The 11,854-nt window shown below is 45.5% G+C and overlaps 1 protein-coding gene across 1 annotated transcript in view; it reads left to right on the forward strand.

Annotated features, from left to right (window-relative positions):
- The first annotated feature begins 7,114 nt into the window (after window positions 1–7,114).
- Window positions 7,115–11,854, forward strand: part of CUNH10orf71 (chromosome unknown C10orf71 homolog) — a 33,856-nt gene continuing 29,116 nt past the window's right edge. Inside the window, exon 1 of the mRNA XM_019502568.1 lies at window positions 7,115–7,369. The gene's annotated coding sequence lies outside the window, so the exon portion shown is untranslated. The remainder of the gene's footprint in view (window positions 7,370–11,854) is intronic.

Genomic DNA, 11,854 nt, shown 5'->3' on the forward strand with positions numbered 1-11,854 from the left:
GGTGCAGTCTAGCAGGGAGGTGGAGTAGCATGGTGCTCCAGGCAGATGGGAGGGCAGGCATCACTGCAACACTGTGGGGACAAGGTGGGCAGAGTGGAGTGGTGCCTAGCCAGCCCAGCCTCTGCTCAGGAGGAGTCACACTGGGCTTATGTGGGCAGGGTGGTGCCTGCTCCAGTCCACCTGACTTGCTTCCATCCACCTACCTTGCTCCCACACTGCAGCAGTGGTGCCTACTTACCTGTCTGGCACACCATGATGCTATGCCTTCCTGCCAGACTGTGCCCCACACCCCTGCCTCCCTGCCGCTGCCTTTGCTTGCAGCAGTGCCGCTGACTTGGGTGGCAGGGGGGCAGGCAGTATCCCAGATTTCCTTAAGAATAATATAGTCACCCTAGTTTGACCCTCTCAGATTGAGGAGGTTCTAAAACTCATCTCCCACTTCTTTCATTAGTGCAGTAGTTACTGGGCTCCTATTAAAAAAGTGGATAGTACCTCAACATGACTGACCCAGTTGCCTGTACACAAGGAGACAGTTTAGAGGCTGCAGGATGCCAGAAGTTTCAGTCGAGATGCAGCTATCTTCAGCATTTCTTGTTGGCTGGCTTCGGGATTCTCTGATTCAGCATGCTGGCTGCTGTGGAGCCTAGTCGGTGATAGCTCTCCCCATTTAAGGTACAGGAAACTTCTGTGCCTACTCTCCATTTTTGAATTCCACCTCTGGAACTAGGTGCCTAATTTAGGTCTAGGAATGTTTGAGATCACCCAACCTCAGTTCCTTTGTCAGTGCACAAAAATGAGACCCACAACTGCCATCATGCTAAGCAGGGAACTGATTAAGCTACCTAGTAGGAAATGCTGAGAAGATGGTAGTTGAGGTATCTGGCTCCAAACTGCATCTAAGTACCTTCCTCTATTTGGCATTCATGGCACTGACCTCTCTCCTTGAGTTATATGCCTAAATCATACCTTTATCAAAACATAACAAAACATTGAAGCAGGGACTTTAGACAGGGATAGGCAGCCACTGAGTGGGCAGGAAGTTTGATGATCTAAATTTTGGACTCAGGCACCTACAATGGTAATTAGGCAACACTTGGGCACCTAAGGTATGTGTGGTTGCAGCCCCAGGCTCATAGTTTTTGGAGTGTGTGTCCTACTGACAACCCCCTGGTGCGGCTCTGTCTATCTGTCACTCCACACTGCTTGGCCTGTTTTGTCAGGTGCCCCTATAGAGTTATTGTGCTAACAGTGGAAGGAGAGTGCCAGCTATTTTTTATCTTTTTCTGTATTGCTAAAGACATCTCCAAATCAAACTACAGCCAATGCTCCTGGATTTGAAATTCCATTCCCTTGTTAAGCCAGCACTCAGCAGTGACTCCCTTTCATCTCATTTCCCTTGTGACTCCACAGCTCCCAGATCTTCAGTCCTGGTGCAATGGGATCCTTTTGTGCATCTCTCTTACCCTAACCCACTGGGTCTTATCTATTGATAAAACAGAGGCCTGATCCCCACATAAGCTTGCCTGGGGCAGCAGCTGTGCTCATGAGAAGTTTGGACTACATGTTGGACAAATTAACCATATGTGTGAGTATCTGGAAGAAGAGGCCATTACCCTGTAACTTCTTTGGGGTAGGGAGTGGTAACCTGATTCTGTATTGTACCGCCTTCACCACAGGATTGGAAGTGGGACCCTGGAATAAATTAGTGCTGCTTTAAATGTTGTCAGCCTTACTTGGACTTTTCTGCCAGTCTGAATTGTCAGAGGCTATGAAAGAGATACAAAGGAACTAGAGCAGGGGCTAGAGCAGCGGTTTCCACACTGTGGGTCATGAGCCCAAATGAGGTCGCAACATCAGCAGATGGGGTCTTGATAAACAGGGATCTGGATTTTCTGTTTGCTGAGGAAAAAAACTGAATTCTGTTCTTTAAAGGAGAAAAGTACAGATTTCTCCTTTAAAGGGGAAGAACGTGGGGATGGGGGGGGAGCTGGGAGTTGGGAATGAGGGTCCAGGCTAACGAAAGGAGGTCATAAATGGAGGAAAAGTTTGGGAAGCACTGGGCTAGAAACTGTCTCCTTATCTTCTGCTTTCTTGGTACTGTATAACCCAGGTGGCGGAGCTACCTGGCAGCTGCAGCCAATTATGGATCCTTGGGGTCTCTGCTTTGGAGCCCCCCTTCCTAGAGCGTGGGGAGACTGCCCACAGAAAAACACCCGGAGCCTTGAAAGCTTTGATCAGACAACACTCAATACTTAACTATATACAATTTATTTACATAGGGAGAAAAAGGGTTGGGGGGTGAGGGGTAGACAAGACCATAAGGATCAATATATACACCAACAAAGGTACTAATACAGTGGCTTCCTCTTACTGGAATCACTTTGGGAAATGGCAATTTGATTCTATTAACTGGCTGATTCTATTAAAAGGAGACCCATTTTTTTAAGAACACAGATACTCACTCTTCCCCCATAGACCCCTGGTCCTGCTTGTGCCTCTTTCTCCCCCTCTTCACAACTCTCTGCTAGCCCTGCTGGTGCCCCTTGTCCCCCACTCACAGCCTCCTGGCTCCCCAGCCCTGCTGAAGGGGGCCCCCAGCTGCCAGGGCTATGGGGCCAGGGACCCGAGCCTGCAGCCCTTTTTCCCTGGCAGGAGGTGGCGGTTGCTGCTTTGGAGCACAGCCTGGCTCCCCATCTGTCTCTGCCCATGGCAGGCTCGGGCATGGGCACGGGCATGGGGGATGGGACAAACTCCCTGGCACAGTGCATACTCCTGGAGGGGTAGAGGAGGACCTGCAGCCCCCAGATCTATGATTGGGGTGGGAGTGGGGATGGGCACAGGCAGTGATGGCATCAGCATGCCATAACACATGTATAAGTATACATGTATTACATTATACATACATATTTTTTATAAACTTCAAAAGCTTTTCATGCAACTTTGGAACCTGCTCTAAGAACCTGCCTAGTTTAATTCTCTTTGCCCGTCAGTGGATCTGTAATTCCTCTCCCATTCATTGAAACAGCAAGTCTTTGATACTGACTCTAGTGGGAGTACGACTGAGTCTTTTGTGCTCCACTGAACTATATATGCTCTGTTAAGTTGTGGAACCCCAGAAGTGGCGGCATTTTAGCACTAGGCCATGTGATCTCTGTATCTAATTTTATGTTAAAATATGTAAATATAAGCATCCATTGATTTGAACAGGTGCAATATCTTCTTCTAGGTTTGAAGCTCTTTAGGATCCTTAGTCTGAAACAGATATATAATATTATTATTTTTAGCGAAACTCAGCTGACAGTGCCCTTTTCCATATAACAGAGTTGGTCTGGATTTTTTCCAATTGATGCTGATGTTGCCAATAATGCACTGCACTCAAATGACAACATACCCTCCACTCTCCATAAAGCAATCAACTGGCTCTTTCAAGTACTCATAGCTATAGTCAATTTTCTTCAACAGGGGACATTTCTGCTGTGATTCAAGGTATAGACTGGAATGATAGCTGTATAAATTGTTATGCTGTAACACTTATATCTGCATACTTTAGCCCTGAATGAAACAGGGTTAAAATTAGTTTGCTGTGCTTGTATCTTTCTGGAACATCTAGATGTAGTGGTTATACAGTAATGACTTAAAACCGTATCCTTTGATATGAATATAGTTGTTACATCTGTCTATACTACTGATTCCCACAGGATATGCCACACGAGCGATGGAAGTGTCCTGCAAGATCTACCTGTATGAGGAGGTAATTGATCTCCTCCCCCATCTAGTATCTTGGGCCTGCCCCAGCTACTCCTACGGCATCTGTGGCTGCTCCTCTGGGGACTGCTGCAACTGTTACTGCCTTCCCCTGTCCTTTCCTGCCCCCCTGCAGTCCCTGTGCCAACACCCTGTGCTCCCAGCTGCAAGTGAATGGGCAGATGGACACAGAGATGGAGCTGGTCTTTGCAGCCTAGCTCGTCCCCTCCATTCCTTTCACACTCCTGGGCCCACAGGAGGTGCCACAGGAGTAGTCATGGCCATGGGAGACCCTGCAGGAGCAGCTCTAGCTTCCTGAGGTACAGACCCAGGTCAGGAGGGGGCAGACAGTAGAAGAGCAGGGTGCAGCAGGGTGAGGACCTGTCCCCACTGACCTGTAGTGTTACCAGCTGGATTGGTGAATCTCAGCTTTTCAGTCTCAAGGCCCCTTGCATGTCTTTTCTGAATTTATACGTATTTCAGAGCTTTTCAGCTGAGATGCCACAAAATTCAGAAAAGTTATATTGGAGGGTCTTGAGGCTAAAAAGCTTGAGAACCAGTGGTATAGAAACTAATCCTTTGCTTAAAGAAAGATGTTTGGTATCATTTTTTAACAGTACATCTCATCACTGATACGATTTCCTCGGGCAGGGGAATGGAATATGCTATATATTTTGGCAAGTACGCATGAACACACACACACACTTTTTGGGTGTAAGATTGACATGTGTTGCCAATTTTAGTCTAGAAAAATGTGTGAAACAGGTATCAAAAGTTTGGGAAACACTGGTGTATTCCCTCAGTCACAAGACAGTGCCCAGCAGCTATCAGCAGATTGCAGAGACCAGACTGTACCCAGCCGTCTTCATAGACAATGGTGAAATTAAGGAGAAGAAATAAACTCTGGAGCTGTTTGAGCCTAAGTAAACTGCTTCTGGGTGTGGCATCTATGTGGGTGCCTGAGACAGCAGCAATTTGAGCCAGGGTAGAGCAGAACTGGGCTCTGGGTTGTGGTGTCAGAGGGGCTGGCTGGGATACAAGGGTGCTGACCCTGTGGAGCCTTGCGGCTAAGCACCAGGTGAGTCTGGTCCCTCCAGTCACCGTCTGCACATGTGTTTCAGAGATGTAAATGACCCTGCTATAAGATAGTACTGTTCCTGACAGTAATTAATTAGTTAATTAACAGAATTAATTAGTTTACTGCACCTTAATACTGGCTCATGTGTAGATGGTAATACTTTATTGGAGAGCTAATTAGACTGGTCCACAGTAAAGTGCACGTGTAGATGCACCAATGGGAGTGTCTACATGAGACACGTTACTGTGCAGTAGACTAATCTGCACTGTAAAGCATCACCATCTATGCAGATGGGGTATTTACTACACAGTAAATTAGCCTACTGGGTAATTAGCTAGTACCTGTAAATGCAGGTACTAGATTAACTGTGCAGTAGTTACTCCACAGTACTGTACTTGTAGGCACTGACCAGGAGCAAATTTGCTCCTCATCAGCCTAGGTAACAGGGAGCCACAGGGGACAGGGAGCTCTTTGTTCCCAGTCCTGGCACTGCCCAGCCCCCGGCTCTCCTCCTGAGGCAGGAGCCAATCATCACAGGGACTGGGGAACTCTCTGCCCCCTGTCCTGGCTCCCAAAAGGGAGCTGGGAGCTCCAGAGAGTGAGTAGGGGCTGGGAAGCCCTGCTCAGCAGGGGCACACTGGCAGCTACCCCACATCTGGGACAGCTCTCAGCAAACCTCCTGCTGGGTAGGAAAGCCCTGCCCGGCAGGGGGCTTGCTGGCAGCTGTTCATACCTATGTGCATAGGGTCAGGAGACAGCTGCCATGGTATACTTTGCCTGGCCCCATGCACATCAGGACTGGCCCTCATGCCCCTTGCCAGCCCCCAAACTATCTTCTAGGGGTGCCTGGAGCTCCCCCTGGGCGCTGGAGGTAGGCAGAGCAGGGTGAGAGCAGCCCTGTACTGGGCTGCTCCCACTGGGTGCAAATCTACTCCCAACAGGCTACACATGTTGACATGTTCCTGGGGAAGGCTCACAGGAAACCTAAACCACACTACTAGTATATATAGATGTGCCTAGTGGGTCTTCTTTGTAGCTGATATATTTCACAAATACAGTCCAGAACTGTGTCATCCCTTCCTTTGTCAATATCTGTGGGCACCTAAAGAACACCTTTCTGCCTTTCATTTCTACCCCAATTCTAAAAGAGTTTCTTCCCTTACTCTGCAACAGACATGAATTTCCATGGGTGTTGAGGATGTTCTGGCACTTGAATAGATATACTCTAGTGGTGGAAGCACAGACTTGCTCTAAACCATGTGGGATTTTAGGGCATCTAAAGTAGGGTGCCAAAAATTTAAAGACTCTTCTTGAAAATGTGGGCCTTAGCCATTCTGTACCTTAGTTTCTCCATAGGTTAATGTGAGCAAGGATTCTGGCCTCTCTCTCAGACACACTGGGAAAATAAATTCATTACAGCCTGCTAAGTGCTTTGAGAGAGAGGGTGCCATATTGTTAACATTATTCACACTGCACTGTCATATGATTTTCATCAGTAGTTAACAATAGCTTTTTAAAATGCAAACAAGCACAACGTCCAATCCCACTCCCACCCACATCGATAGGAGCTTTGCCATTGAGCTTAATGAGAGCAGGATGAGGCCTTTAATAAAAGGAACCTGCTGTGTATTTCTGCTATAGTCTATTAACTAAGTCCTGATCGGTCCTGAGTACCCACAGTTCCCAGTGATCTCAGTAATGCTCTGCTTACTCACACTGACTGCTGCTGAGGACTAAATCTGTTTTTTGTGTTTGCCATACCAAAACTTAGCTTGCTGACTTCACAGCATATTTTCCTTATTATTTAATATCCTGTTGCAATTCTTAAATGAAACCTGATGCTGGAGCGTCTCTCCTATGATGGCTCTTGTTATTTGCTTTGAAAGGACAGTAGAATGGCTCCTTACCCTAAGAATTCAGGATATATTTGTCTGAGCTTGGTGATGCAATGAGCTATTTATGAAACAACATCACTAGGAAAGTAGTTGCTTTTTGAGGGTAACTTTACACAACATGTTTGCCCACTACCTGTAGATACAAAATGCAGTGCTTTAAGGTTTGAATCACAGGCAGCAGCTGGCCAATCACATAACGCTATTTTCTGCTAGTTAGTTATCTCTGGAGCACTACCAGTGGCAAATCTGAATGTAAAAATAGCTGATGAGTGTGTTTATTTCAACTGCCTGTTACTTGACACCGCATGGTTATTCCAATACGTATGTTTGCTTCTTCCCCACCATGAACTCTCATTTGATTCCCCCTTGGCTGAGATCTATTTAAGTACATTTTACTAACTTCGGATTTCTTGCTTACTTCATTTCACCTGTCTGGGTGGGTCGGTGAAGGCTCAAGAGTTGCCGCCTCTACTTTTCTATTACAAATTATAATTCCTATGAAGAGAGTCATGTTAAAAAGAGGAGCCTGGAGCATATCATAATGGGAAATATTAATACTAAGCAGACTGCTGTAAGATATAGTGAAGTTTTGACTTAACTGAAGCAAATATAGTTCTGCACTGTCTCTGACGTGGAAGCTGAAATATAGAAGGTAAGGAAAACAATTACATGGGCTTTTTAAAATTTGGGAAATATTAATGATGATGCAGTGTTTGTGTATGTGAGCATGTGAAGGCCAATCATGAAACTGGTCAGATGAGAAGAATTAAGCACCCTTTATAATTTTTCCTGTAGCAATTAGAGTTAAAAAGACCCTTTAGTTAGTCATCTCCATCCTCCCCTACTCAGAGGCAATGCAGGATTGCTCCCTAGAGTCTACATGTGGAAAGATTTTTCTTCTTTGTTGTTACTCTTTATGGAAAAAATAGTATATTATATAGTAAATGAGCTTGATCTTTTAAAAAGGCTCCTAGGTTGTTATGAATGTTCCTTTAATTGTGCTGTTTGGCTGTATATTGTGCTGTAAGCAACTTTAAGCAAATATAAATTGATTTTATTTTCTAGCTGATTATTGCCTACAGAGAAGATAGTTTTAAAAAACTTTAGTGTTATGTATAAAGGTTTGGGAGGGAATTTTTTTTGGACAAATGGAAAGAAAACAATTTAAATATTTTATGGACTACAATAAGTGTCCATTAAGTGCATGAAAAAGCAAAATAGTTAAAATACCTAGGCAGTGGTAAGGGGCCAGTATAAAGGACTGTGATTATGACTTGTATCCAGTTTTATTCCCTGGAAAAATTCTTAAATGGTATGAGGTTTTTGAGTCCAGTTGTTGCAGGAATCTCTGCCAACACAAGGTACAGTGTTTTATTAGTCCATCTGCAAAACTAAAAATGCATAAATAATTTACATGGACTCTGAGAATCTGAACTTATGCTTATTTATGTGATCTATAGGCAAGAGATCTAAATAAGAAACAGGATTCTAATACTGAGTCCATGATGCTGATGGAAATTAATTTTGCCATTAGGATATTTAATTTTGCAATGGTATTAGTCAGAGGGCTACAAAGCTGGCTTCCTACTGTTGCCAAGAAGAGCAATCGAGAGACAGAAAGGAGAAAACTAAAACAAGGTGAAAAAGTCCTTAAAAAAGAATTAATCAGTTGAGATGGGATGAAACCTTGATACATATATTTATTTTTGCAGTTCTTGCTGGGTTATTTATGCCTATAAACACCAAAAATCCTGAATAAGGAACTGAAGATTTAACCCATGGCAAATGCTGGTAATTAAAATAGATCATGATTTTTTTATTCTGCCTATTTTGCTTATCCAGCCACGTCCCACTGCTGTGGTTTCAAAGTTTTTTCGAAATCCCTAGTTTTGCTTCAACCCCCAACATGGCCAAGATTTATAACAAGCACTATGGACTGAGTTTAAAGGCCATGAGATTAGTTAAGAAATAGCTGTATTCCTGCAGTGTGAGCCAGAAGCTTTGGAAATTGAATCCCTCAGCCATTTATCCCCCTCTGTTTTTCTAAGCCATTTGCCTTGTCTCTTCTTAGGATTTGATTCTGTCTGTGCTGGTGTTACTACTAAAGCTGAACACAGGGGCTACGTCCAGATGTGCAGGCACATGTAGTCTGTGACACCACAGACCTCTTTCAACACGAACTGCACATGTGGAATATTAAAATGTGTCCTGTGCTGCAAATTTGCATCATGGAGGGAAAATTTGCTACCAGGATTTCCTGGTAGCAAAAAACAAGCACCAGGGAAAAAAGCAGCTCAGTGCATATGAAAATAGCATATGCCAGAACAGAGGCCTGGTCCTTCAGAGAGATGCTCTGGCTGCCAGCCAGAGCATCTCTACTTCTCCATTTGTTTCCCTACTGCTCCGGGAGCTGGGAGAAGTTGAGCAAGGGCAGTTTACCCAGCGCGGAACAATTTGTCCCGCAACAAAATCCACATGCAGGGGCGAGCACTGAGGCACAAAATGCCAGCACAAATTTGTGCCGCTACTATATCTGCCACTGCAAGCGCACACCCCTGCACATCTAGACATGGTCAGGGGTCATGGAAATGCAGCTCTATCCATAATCAGGAAAAACTGTCAGGGCTGGAGAAAATTCTGTTTGCCCAAAGTGTGTTCTTTTGTTTGTTAAAGCTAACCAAGTTTATTGGACCAGTAAGAGCTTCTTATTAAGCTTGATCTTGCTGCTAGTTTTCATGTGTTTAGGATGTTGTGGTGGGATGTAGCATGTACGCTACAGTAAGATCACATAAAGCTTTGTCTCTCTTCAGTGTCAGGTTTCATAGGTTTCTGAGAGTCCTTGTGTTCCAGTATTTGTGAGTTGTTTGAGTTAGTATGTCTCTTCGGGTTGAGGGTATGTGTTATTTATTTATTCCAAGAGGATGTGCGTGTGTGTGTTTGCATGACAGTGAGTTATATGGTGGTGAACAAATGTGGCCTTTTTGCCACTGGGTGACTCCATTTATTTAAGTCGTGTTAACTGAACTTGAGTGTTTTAAGCCATGGGGTTGGTATTTGTAAACTATGTGGTTTGGTGCCAGCAGTCAGGCTTTGGGCCCAGAGACTATGGATGTGTCCAGGTGAGTGCGGACATGCGGTATGTGGCACCATAGACCTACCTGTGGCACCACATACTAGACATGCCTCATGTGCAGGCATTCCCTGTGCTGCTACTTTGCTACTTAGTTGGGTTTTTTTACTCTGGGAGATGCTGCCCAGGCTCGCTGCTGCAGGATCACCATGGCTACAGCTCCCAGAGGCCCCCAGGACCCCAGGTAAGCTGCAGCAGACAGCACAGTTGCTGGCCCCAGCCTCCCCTACCCCACCTAGGCCAATGTGCTGTACACTAGAGCATGCATGGCATGGTCTTCCCTGGGGACAGGTAGCAGTGGCACAAGGTATGCTGCTGCTACTTGTCCCTGGGGAAACGCATGTTCCTGCTCATAGGGACACGCCCTATGTGAGTAAATGGGGAGGGTTTTTTGCTTTTTGTCAGGTAGGTGGGCGCATGTCTATGTGTTTAAGGGGACTACAATTCACATATTCTGGTCTTGTCTGAAGTAGATTCTGACCATTGTCCCAAGAAAGCCACAATAGTGCCACATTTGATCTACAGTGAGATCACATAAAGCTTTGTCTTTCTTCAGTATCACGTTCCATAGGTTTGCAAGAGTTCTTGTGTTTCCAGTGTTTGTGTGTTGTCTGAGTCAGTGTGTCACTTCAGGTTGAGGGTATGTGCTATTTATTCATTCCAGGGGCATGTGGGTGTGTGGGAGTGTGGGTGTGGGTGTTTCAGTGAGAGTGAGTTGTATGGTGGTGGACAAATTTGACCTTTCTGCCACAGGGTGACTCCATTTACGTCAGTTCTGTTCACTGAACGTAAAGTAACATGAGTGTTTAAAGCCATGGGGTTGGTATTTGTAAACTGTGTGGTTTCATAGTTTCGTAGCTGTTAGGGGCTGGAAGGTTTGGTTTGGTTTGATTTGGTCCTCCAAAGGGTGCCCTCTTCACAGAGATTTGGTTATGGATTCCTTTCACTTGCTCTTCCATCACCATCTACCTAAGCGGTCATCTTTCGATGAGCATAGGATGTATTGCCTTAGTGATCCTTCCCACTCTTTCTGTTGTCTCTGTGTGTATCACTATTTGCAAGCTCAGGAGACAGATGCTAACCGGTAGTGATTAAATGACCCAGTAACTAAGGCAAACTAATCTAGCCAGAAACAGAAGAGGGTCCAGAAATGGGGCCCACTTCCACTAAATCTCTCACCTGGCAACATCCCCAGAACACCCCCCACCCCATCCCTCAGCCTGTGAATGCTCCCAGATTGGGAGCTGTTCTGAGATACGGTGCTACAGATTTGAATGAGAAGGTTGCTGTGAGATTCTCTATGTCATTCTCTACTCGAATGACAGAGGGAAAAGAACCCCTTTAATTTGTTGAAGAAGTCCCTATAGAGGCTTTACAAGATTAACACTGGCTGCGTGTAAATGTTCAGAGTCAGCAAGCAGCAGTATTTGCCAGATCTCTAATACTGTAGTTCCTGACTCTCAGGTCTGCCTCTGTCTGTCAGCTTTAGTTGGATCACACATAGGCTGTCATACCTTACAGTCAGTTCTGCTTGTCTGTCAGCTTTATTTTAGAGCACATACAAGTTAGCCCATTTTGATGCCTTCTGAACTGGTCTAGTGATGCTTCAGCTGTGTCCCATCTGGTTGTAATTTTGCTGTACCAGGCATTGCATTCCAGAGCAAAACAAAAGGAAGAAAAGCAGCACAATGGGAACTGAGGGCATGTGGTTCCCCACTGTAACTCATGGTGCTTTTGCCATGAGCTGCAGCAACCCGCCACCCCCCACCCACACACACACAACACACATGCACTGTTAAGTTGGGGGAGGGGTGGGGTGGGTAATAGCCATTGAGCTCCACTTTGGAGCCAATCCAGTAGAGAGAGGCTGCCTGTCTCTCCCCTAGCCCTGCTCCTTACCTCCAGCTCTGGTGCTGTCTTCAGGATGGGAGGGGGGAAGGGAGAGGAGGGAGCTCTGTCTGGGGTTTGCCCAGCCTGCACTGGAGGGTGGGGCAGGTGGATTGGAGC

The sequence above is a fragment of the Gavialis gangeticus genome, unplaced genomic scaffold (assembly GCF_001723915.1).
Source record: "Gavialis gangeticus isolate Ggan-Ray unplaced genomic scaffold, GavGan_comp1, whole genome shotgun sequence".
In the NCBI taxonomy this organism is placed as follows: Eukaryota; Metazoa; Chordata; order Crocodylia; family Gavialidae; genus Gavialis; species Gavialis gangeticus.